The sequence below is a fragment of the Stegodyphus dumicola genome, chromosome 8 (assembly GCF_044657685.1).
Source record: "Stegodyphus dumicola isolate Sdum_Otavi_A_Nest chromosome 8, ASM4465768v1".
In the NCBI taxonomy this organism is placed as follows: domain Eukaryota; kingdom Metazoa; phylum Arthropoda; class Arachnida; order Araneae; family Eresidae; genus Stegodyphus; species Stegodyphus dumicola.
In genome coordinates, this window is record NC_140775.1 from 97,531,660 (window position 1) to 97,555,490 (window position 23,831).

At 32.9% G+C, this 23,831-nt stretch overlaps 1 long non-coding RNA gene across 1 annotated transcript in view; it reads left to right on the plus strand.

The window, feature by feature from the left end:
• The window catches only part of LOC118206075 (uncharacterized), a 35,657-nt gene that overhangs the window by 7,616 nt on the left and 4,210 nt on the right, over positions 1 to 23,831 (plus strand). The window lies entirely within an intron of this gene.

The following is a 23,831-nucleotide window of genomic DNA, read 5'->3' on the forward strand; positions in this document are numbered from 1 at the left end:
CGGTCTCTCGAAACTGTTTCAACCATCTTTTAATTAATTGTTCCGCTGGTGGAGGTTTATTAAACTCATGTCGGAATCGCCTGTAATTGTATTCCAATATTTCGTTCCCCATAACCAGAGAATGAACATTGCTTTTTCAATGCACGACGCTATTTGGTCTATAAACAAACAAGTACCCTGTTGTCGTTTCCAAAAATTTGAATAAACGAAATTCTTTCCACTCGACAAAAATTATTTCCTGTTACTTCGCAAATTTACATTTCAATTTAACTTTATTAAATTATGAGCACCCTATATATGTTTTCATTCTTTTTAATTTTTTTTTGGAGGGGGGATTAACGTAAGAGACCAAAACATTTTTTTATTAACCGTTAAAAGTATGCATTTGTGGAAGAACTCTATTTTATTAAATTTAAATGGATTGTTTTAACTGCCAGTAACAGATGCAGAATGTTTTATACGATATTGTGTTATACATTCGGATAAAATTCTTACCAACAGTAAAGCAAGCATTTTAATTTACTATTGTTAAAAATAACTCTGTAAAGCCGAACTGACAAATAGGTAGCTCATGCTGTAGTCAGGAGCCCTGTGTGAATTCATGGGCAAATAGACAATGTACACAATTCCTTGGGTAGTAATATGCCTAATATGGTTAAATAATAGTAAGCGAAATGTTTGAATAATAATAATAACCAATAATAATAATAATAACCAATAATAATAATAATAGCAACAATAATAATAACAGTAACAATATTGCATACACACGCGCGCCATGTCCACAAAAGTCCGTACCCAGTTTTTCTTTTCTCAACCGTTGTTCTAATATACATAAATATACGTAAGATAAAAAATTATGAAAGCAAACTTCTAAATTTAATTGCTTATGACCTCTTATTTAATTCGGGGACTTTCTTTCTTTGTAAAAACAGCTAAACTTCGTTCGAAGTCTAAACTTCGTCATTAAAATTAATCATGCGATTTTACGTTAATGCAGATATCTCATGCCCAATCAAATAAATTGTAAACCAAAACTTAAAAACTGACATTTTTGCTTCCCTCCCTTCTTCCTTTGCATTACTACTGTGGCACACTCTCTTTTTGCTTGTGCTTTCCTCGTGGCCAGACGCTTTGCTGCTATCATCTATGTGCTACAATGATCGCTTATATCGCAATAGTATCAAAATTGTTCTGGAAATGGCACGATTGGAGTTCCAAATGAATTGTGGCCACAAAATGTGAATTTATAATCCGGCTCAGCTGCTTCTTCTTCAAAATGGATGGACGCTCTAAGCATCAAGTACCTACGCCAGCAATATTTCTGCGTTTCTACGTCTCAGTCAGTGCTCCCAAAAGTGTGCTTTTATTACATTTTTAGCCGGCAGGATTGGATTTTGTGCTACTAACCTCAATGGAACATTTATTCCTCAGTTAGATTTCTGTAAAACAGTATCTGCAAATTCATTATTCTAAAAGTTATCATCGAGTATTCAAAATGTAATTTTTAATTTTTGTGTCTAATATGAGAATGAAGCAACAATGAAACAAGAAATTTACAGGACATGTTCACTAAACAGTTCTTTAATGAATCTGACAGAGAATGTTTCTCAAGTTCAACACAAACATGAATTACAACAAAAAATTTCACTCTTGGCAGAGACATTCAGTCTTGAGAAACAGTATATCAGAGTTTTTTGAGGAAACATGTGGTGGTAATATTACAAAAGTGGGTTCTAATAAGGAATGTGTCTACCCCTATTGCAATACATTGGCGGCAGCGACGTTCCATGCTGTCAATTGAGTTGTCGGTCAGTGAAGTGGGAAGCAGCGACCAGACACTGAGTAGTCTTTGTTCAAGCTTATCTACCCATTTTTAGAGGAAGACTTAAAGCAGCAACCTGTATGTCTCCTAAGGTAGTCCCAAAGATGCTCTAGCAGGTTCAGGTCTGACGTCTGAGCTGGCCATTTCATCCGGACCATACCGTGACCCTCAAGATATTCTTCAGCAACCCGAGCTCGGTGCGGTCGCGCATTATCATCCATCAGAAGAAGTCCAAGAAAGAAAGAAAGCTTTTTGAAACATTTTTCTAACGGAAAGTGTACGTCTACGACCAACGGCTGCGAAAATAAATAAATATACATATCTTGTAGTATGTATACACTATGTGCAAGGTGTTTCAACAAATTGGCTACAAACTTTCAATAGAGATAGACGACATCTAGACTATGGAAGAACACATAGCAATGCATGGTCGGAAACGCTTTCATGGCGTGGTAGTGACGACACAAAAGACAAGAAAGGAAGGACACGAACAGGGTGGGAAAACATGTTTATTATGGCTCAGTGCAGCGGAAAGCAAGAAATAGGACGAAAACAGAGGGTCGTCATCAAAGAAGGTGTTCGAAATTACATTCGAAACTTATCCTTAACACGGAATCGGTAGAGGTGGCCTGGTGCATTGGCGAGAAAGATCGCCAGTCCCCACTTTCATTGACTTCTTCCTCTGGAGTTACGTCAAGACACTGGTGTACAAAACCCCGTTAACAATGCTGAGGAACTTGTTGCACGCGTCCATAGCATTGCTGGGACAAGCCGCGTATTTTCCAGAACACCAGATTTTCCATGCGCCTGAGATGTGAGGTCTGCATCACGATCCAAAGTCATCTTGGGTCAGAGCAAGCAATAATCTGACGAAATAAAGCCCACGCTATATGCAAAAAGCGGCGTCAGCTTCGATTCCCTCATAATGTTGGAGTTTCTACTACTTCATGTCAGCCGTATGAAATTAGCAGTATATTGCTGTAGGAAAGTTCATGTTCTGTTCACCAGTGCTAGGCACTTCTTCTTCTAAACGGCCCTAGTTCGGAATGGAGGAAAGCTTTAGAACTATGACCATTTGAAATAAGCTTTTAACGGTTTATTCCCTCAAAATTACAGCAGGATAACATCATTTGCCTTCGAAGAGCTCCTGTTCCGAAACAGATTCAATAAGCTGGTTTTGATTCAACATCTTTTGCACTCATTCATCCTATGAGTTAAACATAAGACTGCGTCAGTCGATATCACTGCCTACTGTCCAACTTATATAAACACTGATATCACACTTTTCAACACTTGAACTCTGTGGATTAATGTTTAAGATTGCATAAGAAATTACGCTGCTTGTTCGCTACTATTACATGCTTTCTAAATGCTATTTAACATATCTATGAACCAATTGCATTGTCCATTGAAAAATATGAATGCAGCGTGGAAGGTATATGTAACATTAAAAATTGCAGCAGATGTCTTCCAACAATGTTTCTTGCATACTTAACATATCATTCAGGTTTAATAGGAGTTTCTTGTACATTTCCACTTGATTTTCTGTCATTGTATAGATACACAATGTGGAAGTCTTTGTTGATACAACCGTGATTGTAAAAGTGACGAACCATGATACTTTGTAAGCTGCCCAGTGCACCTGATAATCTATGATTTCTAGTTTTTGTACCATGCCAGTGTTTCTAGTAGATCGGCCACCCATTGCTGATGAAAACAAAAGACAGTTGTTGATTATTTCTGTTTCCTGTACGGTGTCATAAGCTATAACTCGTGGTTTAGAACCTGGTCGTCGAGGTTCCTGTCAGCTGGGGGTGGGTTTTTAAACTACATGGTTGTAGAGCTGGGCTCCAAGGAGCCCTTTACTTTCGCATGAAAAAAATCCTTAATTTTTCTTTTGTGTCGAAGATTCAAACTCCTCCAGGAAAAGCTCTCTAATTAGCTTGATTTTAGCTTTGTATCCCATGTATCTCAACTACAGACGGAATAGTGAAATCAATGGTTCAAAGCAAATAAACTATCAATGTACTTGTATAACCGTCAACGTCGAATGTGTTATTACCGTACATGGCATAGCTGTTACTAAATATGCTTTTGTAAAAGTATTGCAAAGCTTTCGATTAACCCATATTTCATGTCTGAACCTTCGTGATTTTGATTAGCCTATATATTTAGCATCTTTATTTTGATAGTGTTAGTATATGCTTATAAAATATCGTAACGCCTAAATGAGGTCAGAAATATTTGTGAAACTTGTGAAATTAATACTTATTGATAATAATCTTTTATCCATATGTCCAGAAAGGTTCAAAGATTTCCTTTAATGATAGCAATTAGAGATTATGTACCAACGAATATTAACAGCATATACTTAATCCATTAAGGGTAATTTCGATTTATGATATCCAAACACTACTATTATTATCATTTTATGATACGAATATTTATCATTTTATGAGGATTTGGATCGTGTTACTGTATTCTGTATTTTCTGCAGATAAAATCGTCTTCAGCAGTTAGTAAACCTACATTCAGTGTGGTCGATAAACATGACATTCGTGCTATTAAGTCGAAGAATTATCAAAAATCAAAGCCAATTATTTTGATCCGAACATTTTTTTAAAAAAAGTCAGTTTTGAGGCTTATCTTTCTTGCACATCAGATATTTCCTGAAGATAACTGAAAGATTAGCTCTGCTGGTAATGTTAAGTAATCAACTGGTCCGCTGTTTTCCGTGTTTTAGGTAGTAATTAAGCTAGCGGTAAATACATGGCCATGTTCTGATAAGAAATGGCCTTTGTAAAGCTTTATTAAGGCACTCCATATTTTTTTATGGCTTTTAAATCGCCTTTGTAATTGCAGAAATTTATCTTACGATTTCAACTTACGATATCTACGAACAAACAGTTTGTAATTTCAAGACTGTCGCTATTGAAGTCTGGGTTGCATCAATTGATGTTTTTGCCTGCTGTCCATCTTATACGAACCCTGACATCACGCTTTTCTTGATTTGTGGTTAATTTATTAAGATTGCATAGCAAATTACACTGTTCGCTTGCTAATATTATATGCTTTACAAATGTTATCTGACATATTTATGAAGCAACTGCATTGTCCATTGAAAAATCTGAATGCAGCATGAAAGATATATGTAACAATGAAGATTGCAACAGACGTCTTCTAATAGTGTGTTCTTGCATACTTGTGTATCACTGAACTCAGTACATAGAAACTTCTGAAAATATTTGGAATGAATCTGCCTCTTCATCTTTCTAATTTTATGCTAACACTTGGAAACTTTATTCAGCTTCACACACGTCTGAAATTCTTTTTTTAAATACAACTGAGCGTTTGAATGGAAGTCTCCCAAAATACTTTGATTGCATTTGTTATTTTTCGAATAATCTCACCGCAGGTTTCTGTATCGTGGTCGTGGATTAATGCAGTCATCCCGGTGTCAAGCCCTGATTAAAATTGTCCAGAGCCACTTGTACGATGTCCTTTTAAAGCGCTATAGTTCCTGCTGTTCTTGTTTCTATTAAAGAAACAGGAAAAAGGTTTTTATACGATTTCGGAAGTGTTCTATGTCTGAAAGTATATCCTTTTCGAACCCCTTTTCATGTCGTTTTATAAGTTTCATTCCGATGCTAAAGAATTATTGACAGTTTTCTGTACATGTGAAGAACTTTCTTGGTAGGCATTATATTAAAAAGTATCCAACTGAAATAAATATCCATGAAACTAAGTATTCTTAATTATATAGATTTCAGATATCACAGCAAATTTGAAATTTTTCACCATTCATTAAAATTAAAAGCTCTTCTGAATATATTGTTAAAATTCTGAAAGCGTAAAATCACCGTTATTTTGTTGCAAACATCTTCAAAAATTTTAAAATAGTGATCAGTTTACAAAACCGTTCCTCAGCATGTGAACTTTAGCATCATCATTAACAAGCGTATATATTTCAAAATAATAATCTTTTAGAGTTTGCCTTTCTTTGGTAGCATAATGTAGCAGTAATAATGTAGACGTCAAGCGAATTATCGCTATGTCTGGAAGTTAACGCACAAAGCCTTGAAAAGGTTTTAACAACCGTTTTATTAAAATCAGAAATTTAATAGACGACCACGTCTCGTGCTTGATAAACTCAGAAAGCACTTCTGCGAGATAACTTGAAAGTAAAGTCAATTTAAAATTTATATAAGCTTGTAGTCAAAGACTGCACAATTCAGGCTATCAGAGCTGCGAGAAACGTAATGTGCATCCACACCGACAGAAACACGCTCTGTCTTACAATCTAACAACCTCAGCTTAAATACTCAGTCTAATTTGCATACTGGTGAGGAAACGGAAAGAGAAGCGACAGTAAAGATCTAAATCATAAAATAACTGTTCATGCAAGACCTTACAATCTACAATAAAAATATTCACAGCAAAATTTTAAAACCGTTAAAAATTCATAAAGGTTACACGTGATTTTCGATTCTAATGTAATTTTTTTTTATTTTAATAACATTTATGTAATCTTAATAGTCTTTATTCTATGGAAAAAATTCCTGATACTATAATCAGTTAAAATTATGAAAGTAAAAATTATCTCGAATTTTTGAATTATTATAGCCATCAGCGGTAGAGAAGTTTTGACAAAAATTGTTTGCATAATAAAAACCAAATTTTATTAAATTTAGGTTAAAAAGGAAAGACATTTTGAAAGCTGTAAATAAATACTGGAAGTCGAAAATGATAACTTTTTGCTGACTGTGCAATACAGTTTTGGTTCTCAATTTCTATGAAGAAAAATTTGCAGAGAAGAATAAGTTCGACACTATAATTGCATTAACAAGAAAACTGGTTGAATTAAGAGAATGAAAACGAAACATAAAGGTAGAAAATGCAACATATAAAGCAATCAGGGGCTTAACGAAGGGAGACGGATCACCTTGTAGAGACATTAGGTTAATAGGAAAAAGCCGGAGAGATGAAAAATTAGGAAACGCCTTCGCTGGGAATCGAACCACGGAAGTCTGAAATAACGGCTCAGTGTGCTGACCACTACACCACAAAGGCAAGTTAGGAAGGCGGGAGAAATGCCTTATAACCTTTCATCAAAGAAGTCCACCGAAGAACCTAAGTTTTTAAGTATATGTACCTATATGTGGGAATATAAAAAAGAACGAAGCTAAAAAGTGGTCTACATTGAAAATGTTAAAGTTTATTGTGGATATAGACTTTCAAAAATGTGTCCAAGAACTTATATGTGGCACTAAAGATTTTTTTGGCAGTGCGTGTTTCAGTTGGTTCTTGCGAGAGAAACGTTTTCAAAGTTGAAGCTGATTAAAAGCTATCATGGATCAACAATGACCCAAGTAAGACTTAAAGGTTTGGCAATCCTGACCATTGAAAATGCAGTAGTTAAAAACATTAATTCTGACGAAGCTATACAAAACTTTTTCAGAAGCTCGTAGAAAAAAAATATATGTATTTTTTTACTAACAGAAAAATTTTAAACTTTTTTTAAATCATCAAAAATGGCAGATTAATAAGCCTTTTTTAAATATCTGTTCATCTACTAGATGTAAATTGTTTTTCTGAAGTTTTAAATTTTTTAAAGTTCTTTAGATTTTTTGTTTTCCAAATCATTTTAGCTGTTTAATTTTAATAAAAGAAATATTAATTATCTATTTGTGTTGACATTTTGTACGGTAATCATTCCAATAAAGGGGACCCAAGGAGATTCTCACCCCGGGCCTGGGATAATTCTAGGTCTGCCACTGAGCACAACGCAGTGTAACATGAAATACTTATAAATGTATCAATCTGTTATTTTGAAAAAAAAAAAAAATTAATGCAAATTTAAACAATAATAATTTACAATTGTGTGCTAAACCGTAAGCTATTTTGGAATAATCATATTTCAAATAGTATGCTATTTTAGAATCATCATATATATATATATATATATATATTTCCGAATATTATTGTGATTAGTATGTAGTCATTATTCGATTAGCATTTTCTTACAGAATAATGAGCCACAAGAATACATAATGATTATTTATTTTGGTATATCAAAATCCTTAATAATGTTTACTGTATCCTTTATAGTTTCTTTTGTTGTAATTATATTTGGGAAAACCCCCATATTGTTCATGTATTTTCGTTATTCATTGAACATGTACTGCAAAAATAGCTGAAACTTTTAAACTGTTATTAGGTAATTTTATTTCATTTTCATATTTTTAATTTATTTGATTTTTTTCTGTTCGTAAACATTAAGGATTTTGAACAAAAGTCGTAAGAGATTAAAATCCAGCTCATTTACAATAAGTAATAAAATTCTTATCGCTGAAACAGCTGTTTTGTTTAAAATACTTTTTATTTAATAATTAGCTCAAATGAAGTGGCAGTTAATATAAATGCATTAGTATGTAAAATCGGAAAACTAAATGAAATGAACCCTTTCTAAGACAAGACCTTTCCAAATGATTTCAGTCTTCTATAGAGCAGTCATCTCAGAAACGTAATGTTCGGTGCTGATGTTTATTTACGTTCTAAAAAAATATTAGGAACTTTCAGAGGTGGTCATCTTAAGGAAGTGTTCTTCACAAGAGCGTACAGTGTAATTGAAATATATTTTATCAGTATTTTCGGTTGGAAAAGTAGGCAAGTAAACTGTTTATTTGGTGTAAAACGTAATTAAATTTCAAATTCCTACAAACTCTTAACAAACCAGAAGCTACAATAGTAAACAAGTTTTTTGTATGATGAATGTATTGTGAATATGAAATGCAAAGAGCTCTTGATAAAAATGTCGTTCATGTTATTGAAAACTTCATATAATTTTAGAAAACAGAATAAAAATTTAATGAATTTTATATTAAATTTCTTATTTAATTTTTGAAAGGAAACTTGGTAAAAATCCAGCTGTTCTGATACGGATTATCACGTTTACGTCAAGTATAAGCGGAAGGAACTGCAACTTCAAGTGAAAACTCTTCCTAGATCCGTGGGATACTTCTTTTCTTCCGTCCATAAAAAACCGACCTTCAAAATCCCTGAAAGCATCCCCCCGAAAAAAAATTTTAAAACAAAATAAAAAAAACCGAAGAAAGTAAAGTTGGAAAATTTGTTACCACCCCCTTTTTTCCCTGTCCTTAACTAGGAAAACCTAGTAATATAAAAATATATAAAGGGAAATATATATATGTATAAAAAATTTCTTAAGTTTCTAAAAGGAGAAGGGGGATCTTTAAAAATTTTCCCCTCCGTAAATGAAAGAAAGGGGACTATAGAACACTTCAAGGACATTCTCACGTGTTGCAGCACGTGACATCACCTTCACTTAACATTTATGACGTCACAACTCCTCCGAAGGGATGAAGGAAGAAGGATATTTTATTTTTTTTAAATCGATAGATTCGAAGGTGGGACCTGTTAGTATGGTGCGGTGTGGTTTCTTTTCTTTTCATTTTCTTTAGCCTCCCTCCTCCCTTCCAATACGGTACTAGATTAGACAATTTAACCTAGTTTTTCCCACAACTTTCACTTTAGAAGCACTGTCAGTTGAAAGTCTGAGTTTAGTGCTGAAAGGAGAATTCGTTACACCAGTGAAGTCTTCCGTATTTCCCATCTTGCGGAAGCTGCGCTAGCGAATAGATTAATTTCTTTCCTTAGGCGTAACGCCATGCGCGCAAATGTTTTTTCAAGTGTTTGACTTTATTTTAAAATGCCATTTTTAATAAACGTAAAACCTTGTCATTTAACTCTATGACAAAATTATTCACACTCCTTTCCGCTTTCAACATTTGAAATCCGCTTTTCTTTTCTTATTTGGTCTTGAAAGTGTCATGGCAATGGTGGGGCAATAAATAAAATAAAATGAAAAGAACAAAATATCACAGAACCCCGGCAGACAGTACGACGTGCGCCGCTCTAGCAAAATTGAGAGAACTGACAGCGGCACCTAACAGCAAGGTGACGTTGCTGTAATGCACATTTGCGACGCCATTAGCACCACATGCCGTCGTTATTCATAACTTCTCAACTGGACTTTCGGCAATTGTGTTAGAAAGCATAGTTTGGTTAGCTTAATTATTTTTTCATGTAATCAAATAATATTGAAGCTGGCCGTATTTGGTCCGCGGGCCGTTGTTTGACTCTTCTGAGCTAACATAACAGTCATGCAGGGTATACAGGGTGTTTCATATTGAATAGGACAAAAAGAAAGCATACCTGTGAACGATGCTGTAATTACTTTATTTTGATAATTCAAATTTATAGTTAAACTATAGTTATCCAAATTTCTACAGATGCTTTATGTGGCCCCTCCGGTGACACGGCAAATATCTGTTGGATACTCCAGTTCCTGCCACACTTATGAAAGAATACCCTTTGTTAATAATTCGAGCACTTCATTTATACGCTGTATCAGTTGCTGTAACTCCCGGGAAAATGGAGGCACGAACACTTGTTTTTAACAGAAACCTCATAGAAAAAAATCACAAGGGATTAGATCTGATTATCTCGATGGCCAACAAGGTAGTGGCATATCATTTGATCCAGCATGGCCAGTCCAGTGTTGAGGTAGATTATCGTTCAGGTACTGGCGTACGTTTTTATGCCAGTGTGGTGGAGCGTCGTCTTGCTTCAGAAATGAAGCCGGGAAGCGCTTCCTCCAACTCAGGGAAAACCCACTCTGACAGCGTATCTTCGTAAATACACCGTCAATCGATTTTTCTACGAAAAAAGAAGGACCAAAAACACAACTGTTGGAAATGGCTCAGGAAGCATTCATATTTGGAGAAACACGCTCATATTCCGTTACATCATGTGGATTTTCCGTCCCCCAAAATTGTAAATTATGGCGATAAACTTTTCCAGAAACGTGAAAAGTGGCTTCACTCATAAGCACAAGTCTATTCGCGAAACCGTCTACCTCAAACTTATCTTGCAAATTCATAGAAAGCTTTCAGCAACTGTTTGTCTGAAAGTTTGCAGACGTTACCGTAACACATGCCACACTGTTACATGAGGAACATTGAACTTGATTTTGTGGGTCTTCGTAAAAACGGGTCACGAATTTTTTCAACCACTTCTATTCTGCTGCTTGTCCTGGTTTTTTTTTTTTTTTTTTTTTTTTTTTTTTTTTTTTTTTTACATAAGCAGCTCATGTCCTGAAACTGCTTCACCCACCGTTCGATATTGTGAAGATGCTGTAGTTCATTACAAAATTCCGTGCGAAAATGTGTGAGAACGATAAACGATGAAATTCTGACGTATTTCAAAACACAGTATTCTTCTGCATATATGGTATCATTTTGATTAACAGTGCCTCTAGCGGTGATTTCGAAAGCGGAAGATTTTTGGCTGTTGCTTGATCTGGTGTAATTGTAAGTTCAGAATTAATTTCTTTCGGCTTAATAAATCAATTATAGGATTTGTACTATGCTGTTCTTTTTGCCCTAAAAAATATGAAATACTCTGTATATCTAGCTTAAGCTAAATTCTGTGCATTTTAAGCTGCGAAAGCAGGTTGGTTGCCAAATAACTTAACATATTTATATTTCATCTTTCGTGGGTCCGTAGCTGCAACTCAGGACTATAGTTGAAACTTCGCAACTATGGATAGTATAGTTGACTTTCTGAAATATATCTTTATTCCAAGAAGCTATAGCAAGGGGAAAAGCATACATTTTAAAAATATTCTGCTGTTAAAAACGACTCTTTAAAAAAAAAAAAAAGAAAGAAAAAAGAAAAAAAAAAGAAAAGAAAAGAAAAAAGCTCTGGCATGCTATTTTAGAAGTCACAAGTCTAGGTTTGTAATGCAGTTATTTCAAATTGATATTTACTACTTATTAGCATTCTTTGTATCAAAATTCCATTTTTTTAAAAATTTGTTCCCCGAATTCTGCTTTCACACCTACATCAAAATAAGTCACTCAGAAGGTAAATTCGCATAATAATCACTCCAATTCATATGTAACGTCTAATTTTAACTACATTTTAATGAAGTAGAAAAACTAAACATGGTTTACATTATTAATGTGAATGCAGACTAAAGAACATACTTTAATTTTGAATACCTGGCTGCCCAAACGGTATAGTGGTTAGGGGAGACTAACTCCGATACCGAAATGCCCGGGTTCGAATCCCGGAGAAGGCATGGATATAAAATTGTCTGTCCCTTCACAGAAGGTAACGGTGCCGCCTATTAGATGCCTCCACAATAAAATGGCCACCTCTTCTGGCCTTAGGAGTGGCCAATGCCGTTTTAGGCAAGTGCCCGCCATAGGGGGTGGGGGAAAAATTGAATACCTTATTTTGGGGGGGGGGGATGGATTAAGGAAAAAAGTGTGTTTTCAAGTTGGATTTATTTCTGTAATTGGTATTAAAGCATATCATCAAACTTTCGCTTTATCTTTACTGCCTGGCTTTTCAGCTGTTTAAAATAAACACTATAAAAGTCTTCATTGGAAGAACCGCCAATTTTTCCTCAATAGCCATTAGCCACCACAAAGGCCGGAAACCTTTATTATGGATTATTATCACTTTATTATGGAGGCATCTAATAGGTGGGCCACCACACCTTCCTATGAAGAAACAGACATTTTACCTCCCTGCCTTCTTCGGAATTCTAACCCGGGACCTTCAGTACGGCACTCAGGCGGAAAGTGGTTAGTGACTCTGACTGCCGTACCGAAGGGCCCGAGTTTGAATCCAAGGCATGAATGTAATTTGCCGTTCCTTTATAGGAGGCAACGGTAGCCCTCCTATTAGATGCCTCAATAAAGAGACCGCCGCTTCCGGCATTAGTAGTGGCCAATGTCTATAATTGTCTAATACCCGCCATTGGGGGATGGGAACTTCGAAATGTTACTGATTCAAGTTGGATTTATTATTCAGCTAGCTTAAGAGCAAATCTTATACGCAACAATCCATGTCATGTTTCTGTTATTAAAGATTTATAAGATTTTAGCATTTAGAATTAATTGATTACTACATAAGCTGTTTTAATCTTGATGCTATTAATAGATATTTCTTACTGTTTTTTTCAATCAGTATTAATATATAACAAACATGCTCATTTTCTGAGAAACTAATCCTTATTCTGAAAAAAATTATTTCTGGTTATATGCGCAAAAAATGATCTAAAATGATAATAATTTTAATTCAACAATCATGCTAGTGATCCATTTTAATAAACGGCAAAAGTTTCCAGATAGTATTACTCAAAAAATTCCTGCTATTGAACCGAAACCCATACTTATGGAGATGAAAGTACAGAAAAACATTAGCACCCATCTGCTGATTGTATGAATATTTTTATAATGAACCCTGATCTGAGTAAGATACTTTTAAGATTGTTTTCCCAATACATCTGATCACCTTGATGGCTTCTTGTTTTTTTACCTGTTCATGTCATAAATAGAACCTTAAGAGACGATATCATTTTAGAAAGCAGTTCTAAGGTACAAGGGAATCCATTCTGTAAGCAGATAGCCGCTAATTACTATACATAATTTAATCCAAACAAACAACTGACTTTCCAGTTCTTCGAAATTTTTCGCTTTTTAACAAATAAAATGGTTGATAGTTGTGCATTTATGCTGGACGCAGTATTATTTTGAGTTATTTGTTCTCTCATTGGCAATAACATTCTGGTAAACAGTATTAGATCTATTGCTCATTTCCTCTTTGTAAACAGTAAGTTCACAGATATATACTTCTATGTAGTATGAATAATGATGTATAGAGCAAGCAGTTTTAGCCGGAAACGGATTCAGAAGGTCTAAAATTGCAAAGAAATTCTAATTATTCTTGAAAATGTGTAATTTTAGAATATAATTCTGAGGGATGAATCCTTCGTCACTTAGGAATAAGCTATTGATGATACACATAAGTGAAATTATGAATCCATTTCATCATTGAGAAGCGAAAGTTTACTTCGACTGAATTTTATTAATAAGATGATTCTTCAGTTTTTGTAAATAGGTCTCTTAAATTTTATTTCGAAATATAACAGACGTAAGGGAAAGCATGTTATTTACTGAGTCAAGTACAGCTAATCGCTATAAAAATGGTTATGTATGAACATAGTTATGGGATGTCCTGATAGTCCTTAGCATTCATATTTTTGTCAACGAGTTTTAATAGGTCGAAACTATAAGAATTAGGAATAAATTATGACACTGCGATTACCAAACTCAATAGTTAAGACGACAGACGTCTAAAAAGTACCCTTCACCTGGCCCTTTACTATACTAATCTGATCCCATTGATCCTTGGCTGGCATGGTGATGAGGCATAGACAGACAGCTTTCAGCTAAGTATGTCTCTAACTCTGATTTTTACGAGTTATATACCATTTGCATGCTGCAACTCAACCACAGAAATTCAACTTGTGCAGTTCTTCATGTATGAGCTGTCCTAATTTACATAATCATAGCATACTGAATTTTTTTGGTGATAATTTTTGAAGCAAAAAACTTTTTCTACAAGCAACACCATTCAAATTTAGTTCTTATGCATTACTGGGTTGCTCCTTCATGTAAATTCCATTTGCTAAAAGTGTTTTGAAGAGGTGACTATCGATTCTAAATTTTTCTAAAATCGCACCCAGAATAGTTGGTTTATAGGATCTTTTTTAATAATACCTCACTGAAAGTAGTAAGCTCGTAATTATGTTTCAGGAATAAGCTACGTGCGATATCTGAAAACCTTAAAATATTAAAGGAAATTATATAGACAAGGTATTTTAGAATGGCTTATATTTTATTACATATAAATGTTAAAAAATTTTTTTCTTTGATAGTGTGCTTAAAAAATCATTTTCCGAATAGCTACCAGGCTGTATTCAGCATACTTTACTTTACAACACAAGCATTTGCTGTATTTTTAAAGCAGATAGCTCCAAGCTGAATTTATAGTTTGTAAAATAGCTTTTGCACAATATTATTTGTAAGATTTTCTTATTGAAATCTCATTTCAGCGCAAGATTTCTCTAGATTATATTGTGACATATGCTGTTTCTTATTAATGTACACAAAGTAGTTTAAGAATATTACTAAAATGCCAAAACTATGAAAAATCTTAGGCACGTAATAGCTGAATCCATTACATTGAATCCACAGCAAATATATAACAAATAAATCTGACGAATTAGCAGTTTGTCTTATTTTACAATTTAGATTAATTTAATTAATCTAGTTATCAGCTAAATTAATTAGTAGTAATACGGTGTAAAACACATGAAACAGGGTCTCTTGCCGTAAAGAAACAGTGCAGAAGCTTATAGAATACTTCAGCTTCATAACTCCACCCGCACTTCTGCAGCTGAAGAAACAGGTTCTGTGTTTAAACCTTCGAAACTGTCCTCCAATAAACTATTTTAGGCTGTCTAGGATAAAAGAAACTTTGGTCTGATAGCTCAACGGCAGGACATCGTGACAAAGAAATATTATATTCGTAGTATTGATTATTATGCTGTTAGTACAGGGCTTCAAAAGAAATAAGCTTTCCTATATACCTTATTTCAAAGTTTCCAAGGAATTACATCTCGTATCAAATATAATTCGTGGTCCTGCTGCTTCTAGCCTGTGGTCATATTGTTTAGTTGTGATCCTATTAGGAAGTGCACTGCCTTTTTTTTTTTTTTTTTTTTTTTTATCTTTTATATGAGAACGTGATTGCATCTTTGATAGAAATTTTGCCATCAATTTACTCTATCATATTAGATAAACGTTTCATTTATTATACTTGTAGTGCAAAATAACAATTGTTACAAAAAAATAGAATAAATAAAAATAAATTATTAAATAAGTCGCTTTCTTATGATGCTGAATAACATACTTCTATAATACAGATGATAAGTAAAAAACCTTATTCCTTGTCCTTCTTATGCTTTGGAAAAACTTTATTCTTGTATTTATGATCTTCATTTGTTAGGAGTGGGTTTTATCGTTAACTTAAAATAATAACGTCCCATAGAGGTTCAAATAGAGAAGGTGCATCGAGAAGTAAAGATGGAATTGCAATTAGAGTTCTTGTGGAGTAATTTATTTTTTAGTATAAACTGATTAAGTATATTAATAACATTTAATTACCTTAAATTGGCAAGTTCCTTTTTCTAACTTGGTCAAGCCCTTGCAGATTAAGGAAGTAGTAAATTTTTTAAGAGGTGACGGAAGTAATAGTAATTTTTATGCACATTATTTTGGTAAAAATGATCGCTTGTTTTTAATATTTAATATTCAATAATTAAGTATTATTCTTCCAAATGGGTGATGAACTGAATATTTTACGAATTTAATTCAAATATCGTAATTGCTTAATTTAGGCTACATCGGAAAAGTTGTGTTAAAAAACTTCCATAAGAGTTATTAATTATACTTCTTTAAGAACTAACATTAAATTTTCATGATAAATGCGCAAAGACTACAACAGCATTATCAACGGAGCAAAGTTACCAATTAAACAAAAGGACAACGTTGTACTTTATTGAAAAATAGATTTTGTTTGCAAATGGATTCAAATCGCAATGCTAGATTATTGGAAATGCATTTTGTAATTGATTGTTAATTAAACATCCCTTTGAGTAAAATCCAATCAGCCTTTGGCTTTTCTTTCCAAGTTTTTCGATCGATTGGTGTGCTTAACGTTGCAGATCCGTTGTTCCGTTGTTTTGGGTCATATTTGAGAAACAGATGCGGGTAGAGAAAAGAGAATTTGCCATTTGTAGAACCTTCTTGAAATGTCAATGGAAAAATATTTTGTTCATGAGCAATATTACCAGACTATTTGATGAAGAAGGTGTCTCAAAACTGACTGTATAACTTAATGATATTGCATGTACTTTCGAAAACTGCCACAGTGTTTTAACGATACGTATTGCAGATGCATACCTATACAGTAATTGTACGTGGTTATCTTGACAAATGTCTTTGTCGCCTCAGATTAGTCATAGAGCAATACGTCTGTGAGAACACGATCAGTCCATTGAACTCTTTAGTCTTTCTTTTTTCCTCTGGGAGTTTCACTAAAGTATCCACTGGTAGAAAAATTAGTGATATAACCGAACATTGAAATCGTACTAACAATGCAGTTCAATAAACGGTATCTCAAATGCTGTATAGGATGTTCTGAAGAACAGTTTATGGCTTTGATCTCTGTAGAGAGCCCATGTGAAGATCGATAAATAAACAGACCCAACTCTTTGTGGCATATCTTTCAAATAAATACAATGAATCCTCTAATATGGCCACAAAACCAGATGATTTTAGTTTTCTACGATTGTTTTAGAGGAGTGATGCTCAGTGCCACAGTCTGTCTGCGGAAGTCGGACAATGAAATTGAAATGTCTGCATCCTACATACAGTATTAATATAGAGCAGTCTCTTTTCTGGAGACCAGTACTGTAATGAATTTCCTTACAAATGACAGATAAAAGTAGTTTTGCTCAGTTAATAAGATATGCTTAGCCATTCAACTTGCAAACCAGTGATTATTTAATTTTTCACAATAGTGGTGGAAAAAAAAAACATTTTCCAACATAGTACTGTAAAATACTCCAGTCAGGTTCAATAGTGTTGAGGTTAGACGATTATGCAGGATGTGCAAGGTGTTCAAGCTCACTTTCAAGCCACTCTGTGGCCAGTTTTGCCGCGTGAACTGGTGCATTGTCATAAGGATATGCAGCATGTCCTTCTTTGGCATGAAAAATTTAAACTACTGGATGAACTTAGTTCACCAATAATCCTAAACATTGATATGGTCGTTTGTAACAATGAGTGTTTCCATGGATTTATTCTACACTATGACCCATATCGTCACAAATTTTCTCTACATGCATCATTCTGGATATAAGATAGTCTCAGTCATGTGCCTTCAAAAAGCTCTGCACATGCCATTTCTCCCAAATTTGGGAAAGATGGTAGTTGAACTCACAGACAGATTTTATATTAGTATATACTATCCAAATTTTGCGCTTCTGTCACAAATGAAACCAACCTTAAGTATGGGTGCTGATTAGCTTTGCTTTTAATTTCCAACTGTGAGTATAAGCACTCAACAAGCAGTTTATTGTAGAATTGAAAAAATTCTGGGAAATGTTAAATTTGCCATAATTTGATTAGTCGCTGTTATATGTTTTCCTGGTTACAATTTTTTAACATTTAACATTCTTCTACTGTCACCTCGGCAGTTACCCTGATTGGAAGAAATTCTTTTTTTTTTTTTTTTTTTTTTTTTTTTTTTTTTTACCGCTGTAAATAAACACGAAGTTGGATATTGTAACCTTCAGTGAATCAAAAAAAGTACCTGCTACTTGATAAGAGCTACAATAGCCAGATGAACATCAACAATTTGTACTCTTCTGAATTCCAATAGATATATCGCCCACTTATTAATTGTAGTTCTCAATGTTTGAAGTCAGTATCGTTAACATTACTAAAAATTCAAAGCTACTCTACTGAGATGGATAAAATTTGAAATCATTTAGGTTTTAGGTTCCAAGTGCATACGCTAGCTTGAAATCTAAAATTCTATATCTGCCAAGTGTTTCAGTTTCATTTTCCAAGTGCTCTGCATTCTTAGAAAAACTGTTTCTTTCAGGAGTAGTCGTCTTATGGAAATGGCTTTTACGAGATGATATGAATTTAGGTATTTTAAATTCATTTTTTTTTCATTATCATTATTTTTCATAATAATAATGATTTTTAGACACCCTAATAATAATCATAATTTATATGCATTAATACTAAGTACTAGGTATCACTGCAGAAGTTTTTCGTATGTAATAGAATGCTATCACATCTATTTGCCATAACATCTGCCTTCATTCTGCGCTACAATAAAGAAATAATTTCAACGATCTAATTTGATGCGATTATCCTCTGTTTCATTTATGTGTGGATGTGTATTCATATTTAGGATTGATAGAAACATTTTTTTTTTCAAATTAATTTAAAAAAAGAAAGAAAAAAATTTGCATTTCGTTCGTAAAATTCAAGTACTTTCCACATCGAAAGCGAAAATATTTATGAAATGTTTTGGATAATCATGGGTGTTAGTTTTAAATTTACCATTGGATGCATCCGTAACAGGCAACCGAATAATAAACTGCTTGGGGAATTAAAAAGCTGTAACCTGGCTCTCTATAAAAATTACGCGGATGCAGTTCTTTCAAACCCCACACACCACACACACATACACACACACACACACACACACACACACACACAAAAAAAAAAAAATGCTTACAGAAATACAACCTATGTTTCCCTGTCAGGGAGGGGAGGGGATTTTCCCCTTCTCTAGCTACTAGATCTATCGAGTTTGCTTGCGATGACTTACTTCAAAAGTCGATGTCAAATTTGGAAATTAATATTAATTTGAACTAATAGGGAAGATGAATCGCCAGTTGGTGGAATTTCGGACTTAATATTAACTTAAACCGTAAGCTATGAGAATTGTATGTAGACTTCTAAATATTAGTTTTAAGTTAAAGCACAACCCCCCCCCATTTAATGATTTGGATAATTCCTTTAATTTATGTTTCACCTAAAGATCTGAATTAAATGCCAGAAATATTAATTGGTTACCGGTTCAAAAGGTTGATTGCGTACTTGTCGAATATACAATATGTATTCTGTATGTTCTTTTAATCCTTAATTTGCCATTTAATTGATATGAAAATTTTCGGATTGCATAAGATGAAATGGGTAGAAAGTCAAATGTACGGCATAAATTCCTTCTAAGTTCTGTCTTGCCATAACTGTTTGCATTCAAAATTGACATAAATTATGATAGTTATCGCTGTCGTAATTTTTTATTTCAGGCATTTAGAAGTGATAGCTTTGATAATTATTATTATTACTAAAATGAAAGGTTGCTATGAGAAATTACCAGTCATACCAATGATTTTAATTTATAATTAGTTCCTAATGTATTTCTATTCCTAAAATTAAATATACGAGTAATTGCTTAAGCTGTTAGCGAAATATTTTAGAAAAAAATTTAACTTCGTTACACACACGAATATTTTGAAATTTTGCACAAAACTTACACTTTTAATGCACTCAAGTAAAGAAAGTGTTCTCTGTGGCTGCTAATTTCAAATTTTCTTTCAATAAACCGTGGAAACGTTAACCATAATAACAAAACATGAAACAGTAAGTACATCTCAAATCACTTTTAGTTTCTTCGAGTATTTGAACGGATGCAACAAACAGAAAACTGTCCTTTAATTATGTCTTTGATCTTCAAACCGTATCGCTGTTCTCAAGCAGTGCCGAGAGAAAGACCCTTACCGTGTCTTGACACATCTGTACGTCTACCTTTCTACTTTTTTACAGACCTAATTTATGCGAAAAAAAAAAATCATTAGGAAATATACAACTTATAACTTTTTTTAATATCACGCGTTTAAGCAAGATTTCTAATCATTCATTTGTACGATTCTGCATCCTTATTTTCGCAATACAGATGTATGCATTACCTGCTGTTAAGATAAAGGCCTTTTAGAATTGCTTATGACAAAAGTTCTTTTCGATGTTTATTTCTTCAATTAACTGTGCATATTTTAAAGAAAACAATTAAAAATATGTAATTTTGAATTCAGCACACTTGTTTACAACCTGTAATATAACTGCGGTAAAATTATAAGGTATTTATCCCGTCTTCTTAGTATGCCTTCGTGGTGTAACGGTCAGCACACTCGGCGCGTATTTGGGAGGTCCGAGCTACGAGGGCATTGCTCATTTTTTATGTCTTCTGCTTCAAAAAAATCCTAATATCTTTGCAAAATAAGGTCTGTTTATAAATAATAAAGAGAGAAAGAGATAAAAAATGGGAAAAAACAGAAAAAATTAAGAGAAAGAGAAAAACTATATTTAAAAAATAAACAGTATGAAACACTAATGAATATTTAATTTTTATTTAACATCAATGAGAAATAAAAATTTAATTTAATCAGTTACTAAGGTGCAAGTTAGAAGGTGTACTTTGCAACCAGTATAATAATATGTTACTTTGTAAGGGATCTCTTTCCTTACCGCGTGCCATCGTGGAAAAACAACAAAGCTTAAAATCGAGAGGTAAGAAGTTCGAATTTCGGCGAAGGTTTTGCTGATTGTTCATGTTTCCTGCTCCAAAATAAACTTAATGATTCTATAACCTAATGCATATTTTATTTTTATGGTATAATCAATTACAACTTATCTTATACTATACTTTATAAATTTTAAATCTTTTGTACAGTAATAGCTGCATAATATAAAAATTCTCAAAATGTATGCTTATCTTATATTAATTTTATATTGCCAAATTTAAAGAAAGAAATAACTCGTAACATATTTTTAGAAATATGGATCAGTCATAGTGCCATCCGTAAACTTATATATTTCATGCGAGAACTATCATTTTAAATAAATCGTTTTAATTGTAAGTTTCTTCCAGATTACTATATCAAGCCTATAGAAGTAATCCGTCTTTTAGAGATTGCTTTAAATATAATGTCTTCTGCGTACATTCACTAAAATCGGAACAGTTATTTTATTTAGTCGAAGATTAAGCATCAACCAAATAAACTTCTGTGTTATTTTAAATATATTCATTCCCTCTAAAGCTAGTGAACTAAATAGTCTTTTACATTAAGGCACTTGTATGCGTGGAAGTATGCCTCAATTCTCTATATATGATATGACTTAAATGTGACGAAACATCGGTTGTTTAAATTTCCACAAGTCGAACTGAATATCGAAATGCAAATTTCGAAATTCAAAATTAATTTAATTGGTCCCCCCCACAAGTTTCGGCTTATTCAAAAATTCGACTGAACTTCTTTTTCTACCTTTTCAATGAAGTGCTTTAATACTAGCTAATTTCATTCACTGCGCTAGTATGTAATATGTTCATGAATCGATAACGCATTTATAAACAATATATATACTATTATCGCAGAATGATTTTTTATATTTTGTTTTATTAATACTGTTTCGTTTGTTTAAAAATATTTAACTTTTTATATCATACTTTTAAACTGTTCATCGATAACTTAAAGTTTTAATGCTTAAATGCATTGCAAGATGTAAATATATATATTAATATGATATCGAATTAATAATTAATTCTTTCCAAATGATCAGGAATAAATCGGTTTCCACCATTTATCCAAAGGAATGAATGCAATGAAAGTACTACAGTTTTCCGAAATGACTCAATAGACGTTCACCTGTATAATTACCGCACGCACTCGTACAAAATTCTCCGAAGACATCATTAACGGCAGAGAGATTAGGAAGTCGATGATTGCTATCTCTGGACTGACGTAACGGCAAGACGAGAGCGCAGTTTCTATGCCGACGCATAGACGGCGCTGTTACCTAAGAATTTTTTTTTACGCTGAGAATCATCACGAAGCTTAGCTTAGGATGGAGAAAGACTTCTCCCCTTTCCCTACACATACAAACACGTAAGAAGAGAGGGGACTGAGCCAAAAAGAATTAATAATAATAACAAAAAAATTTTAAATATTACACCTTTTTTTTTAAATTAGGTCGCAAAGAGGGTAAAAGAATGCTTCGATGTTTGTTTATCTTTTCATCCACATCACAACGAATTCTGTAACAATATGAACGTTTAACGAATTAAAATAAAAACTAGATTGAGCTTTTTGAAATTGCTTTCACAGCTTGTTTAACTTTCAGCTGCTCTCAAAATAAATAAATAAATAGTTAAAATTAAAATTAATTTTTGTTATTATTTTTTCTTTAAATGCTGAAGCATGTTATTTAGAAGAAGACTTTTTACATTAAAAGCTTTGCAAAATTGTCGAAGGCACAAAAATAACGAAATAAGTAGACTTAGTGATGTGTAAACTTTAATGTAAAGATATTTTTTATTAGATGTATGATTGCGTAAATTCTTAATTTCGTATTGAATATTTGGGCATGTTCATTTTCACAGTGCAGTAATATTAAATTCCATGTAAATATAGAAACTAATATTTAAAGAAAGAAAATTAATCTATCATGTTATGCAATTCGCTTAAATCATACTAGAAAATAAATTTCCTGTTTTGATTTTAAATTTTGCACATATTCCTAAAATCAGCTATTGAGAGTGAAACCAAAAAAAAAAAAAAAAAAAAAATCATATGATTGATTCAGTTACTATTTTGAATTTTTTTTCATAGTTTGTTAGATATATCCTTTAAAAATCTTAGTTTTAAAAATAAGTTGGTTACCGAAAATATAATATTATTATAGTCGTTTATGTTTGGTGTTAATTTTCCCTCCTTTCTGTTGCAGACAGGAAAACAGTAGCAATAAAAATAGCGATGGAAGAAATGAGGATAAAAATAATCAGTATATTTAACGTTTATGCTTGTATTTAACTCAATTAAAAATGTGCTAAGGTAAAATGAAAAATAATATTAACCTTTTGAATTTATGATAAACATATTTAAAAATTCGTAACAAAATCATGAAAATGTGATAGAAGTTACGTTTTTCTTCAAAGCTGTGTTAGCATTTAACAGATATTTCAGTTCATACAAATAAATTTTTGGATTTAAAAAAAGTTAACTTGATATGTTTTAGTGCATTGATGTGTTTTAAATTTCACATGTAATTGTACTAGACCTTTTGTTCGGAATTAATTCACACGAGTTGTTTGCTTACCACAAGTCTTCAATATTTTTGAATTTTAAATCTCAGATGTTAATATTCTCGAGCTTTTGTAACTTATAAAATTTCCATATCAGTTTTTGTTCTTGGCGAAAGTTTTTAATGATATTTAAAGTGATGAGCGCAAAAATCCCTTCGCTAAAAAAAAAAAAAAAAAAAAAAAAAAAAAAAATTTTTTTTTTTGGTTTTGACTGATTGAAAATTATCGCTATCCTTTAATTTGAGAAAGTTATCTCATAGTTGAAAATTTAATAATGTTCGCTGAGGTGTAAAAAGTAAAAATTTCATATTTATGTCGAGGTGTTGATTTACGTATGCAC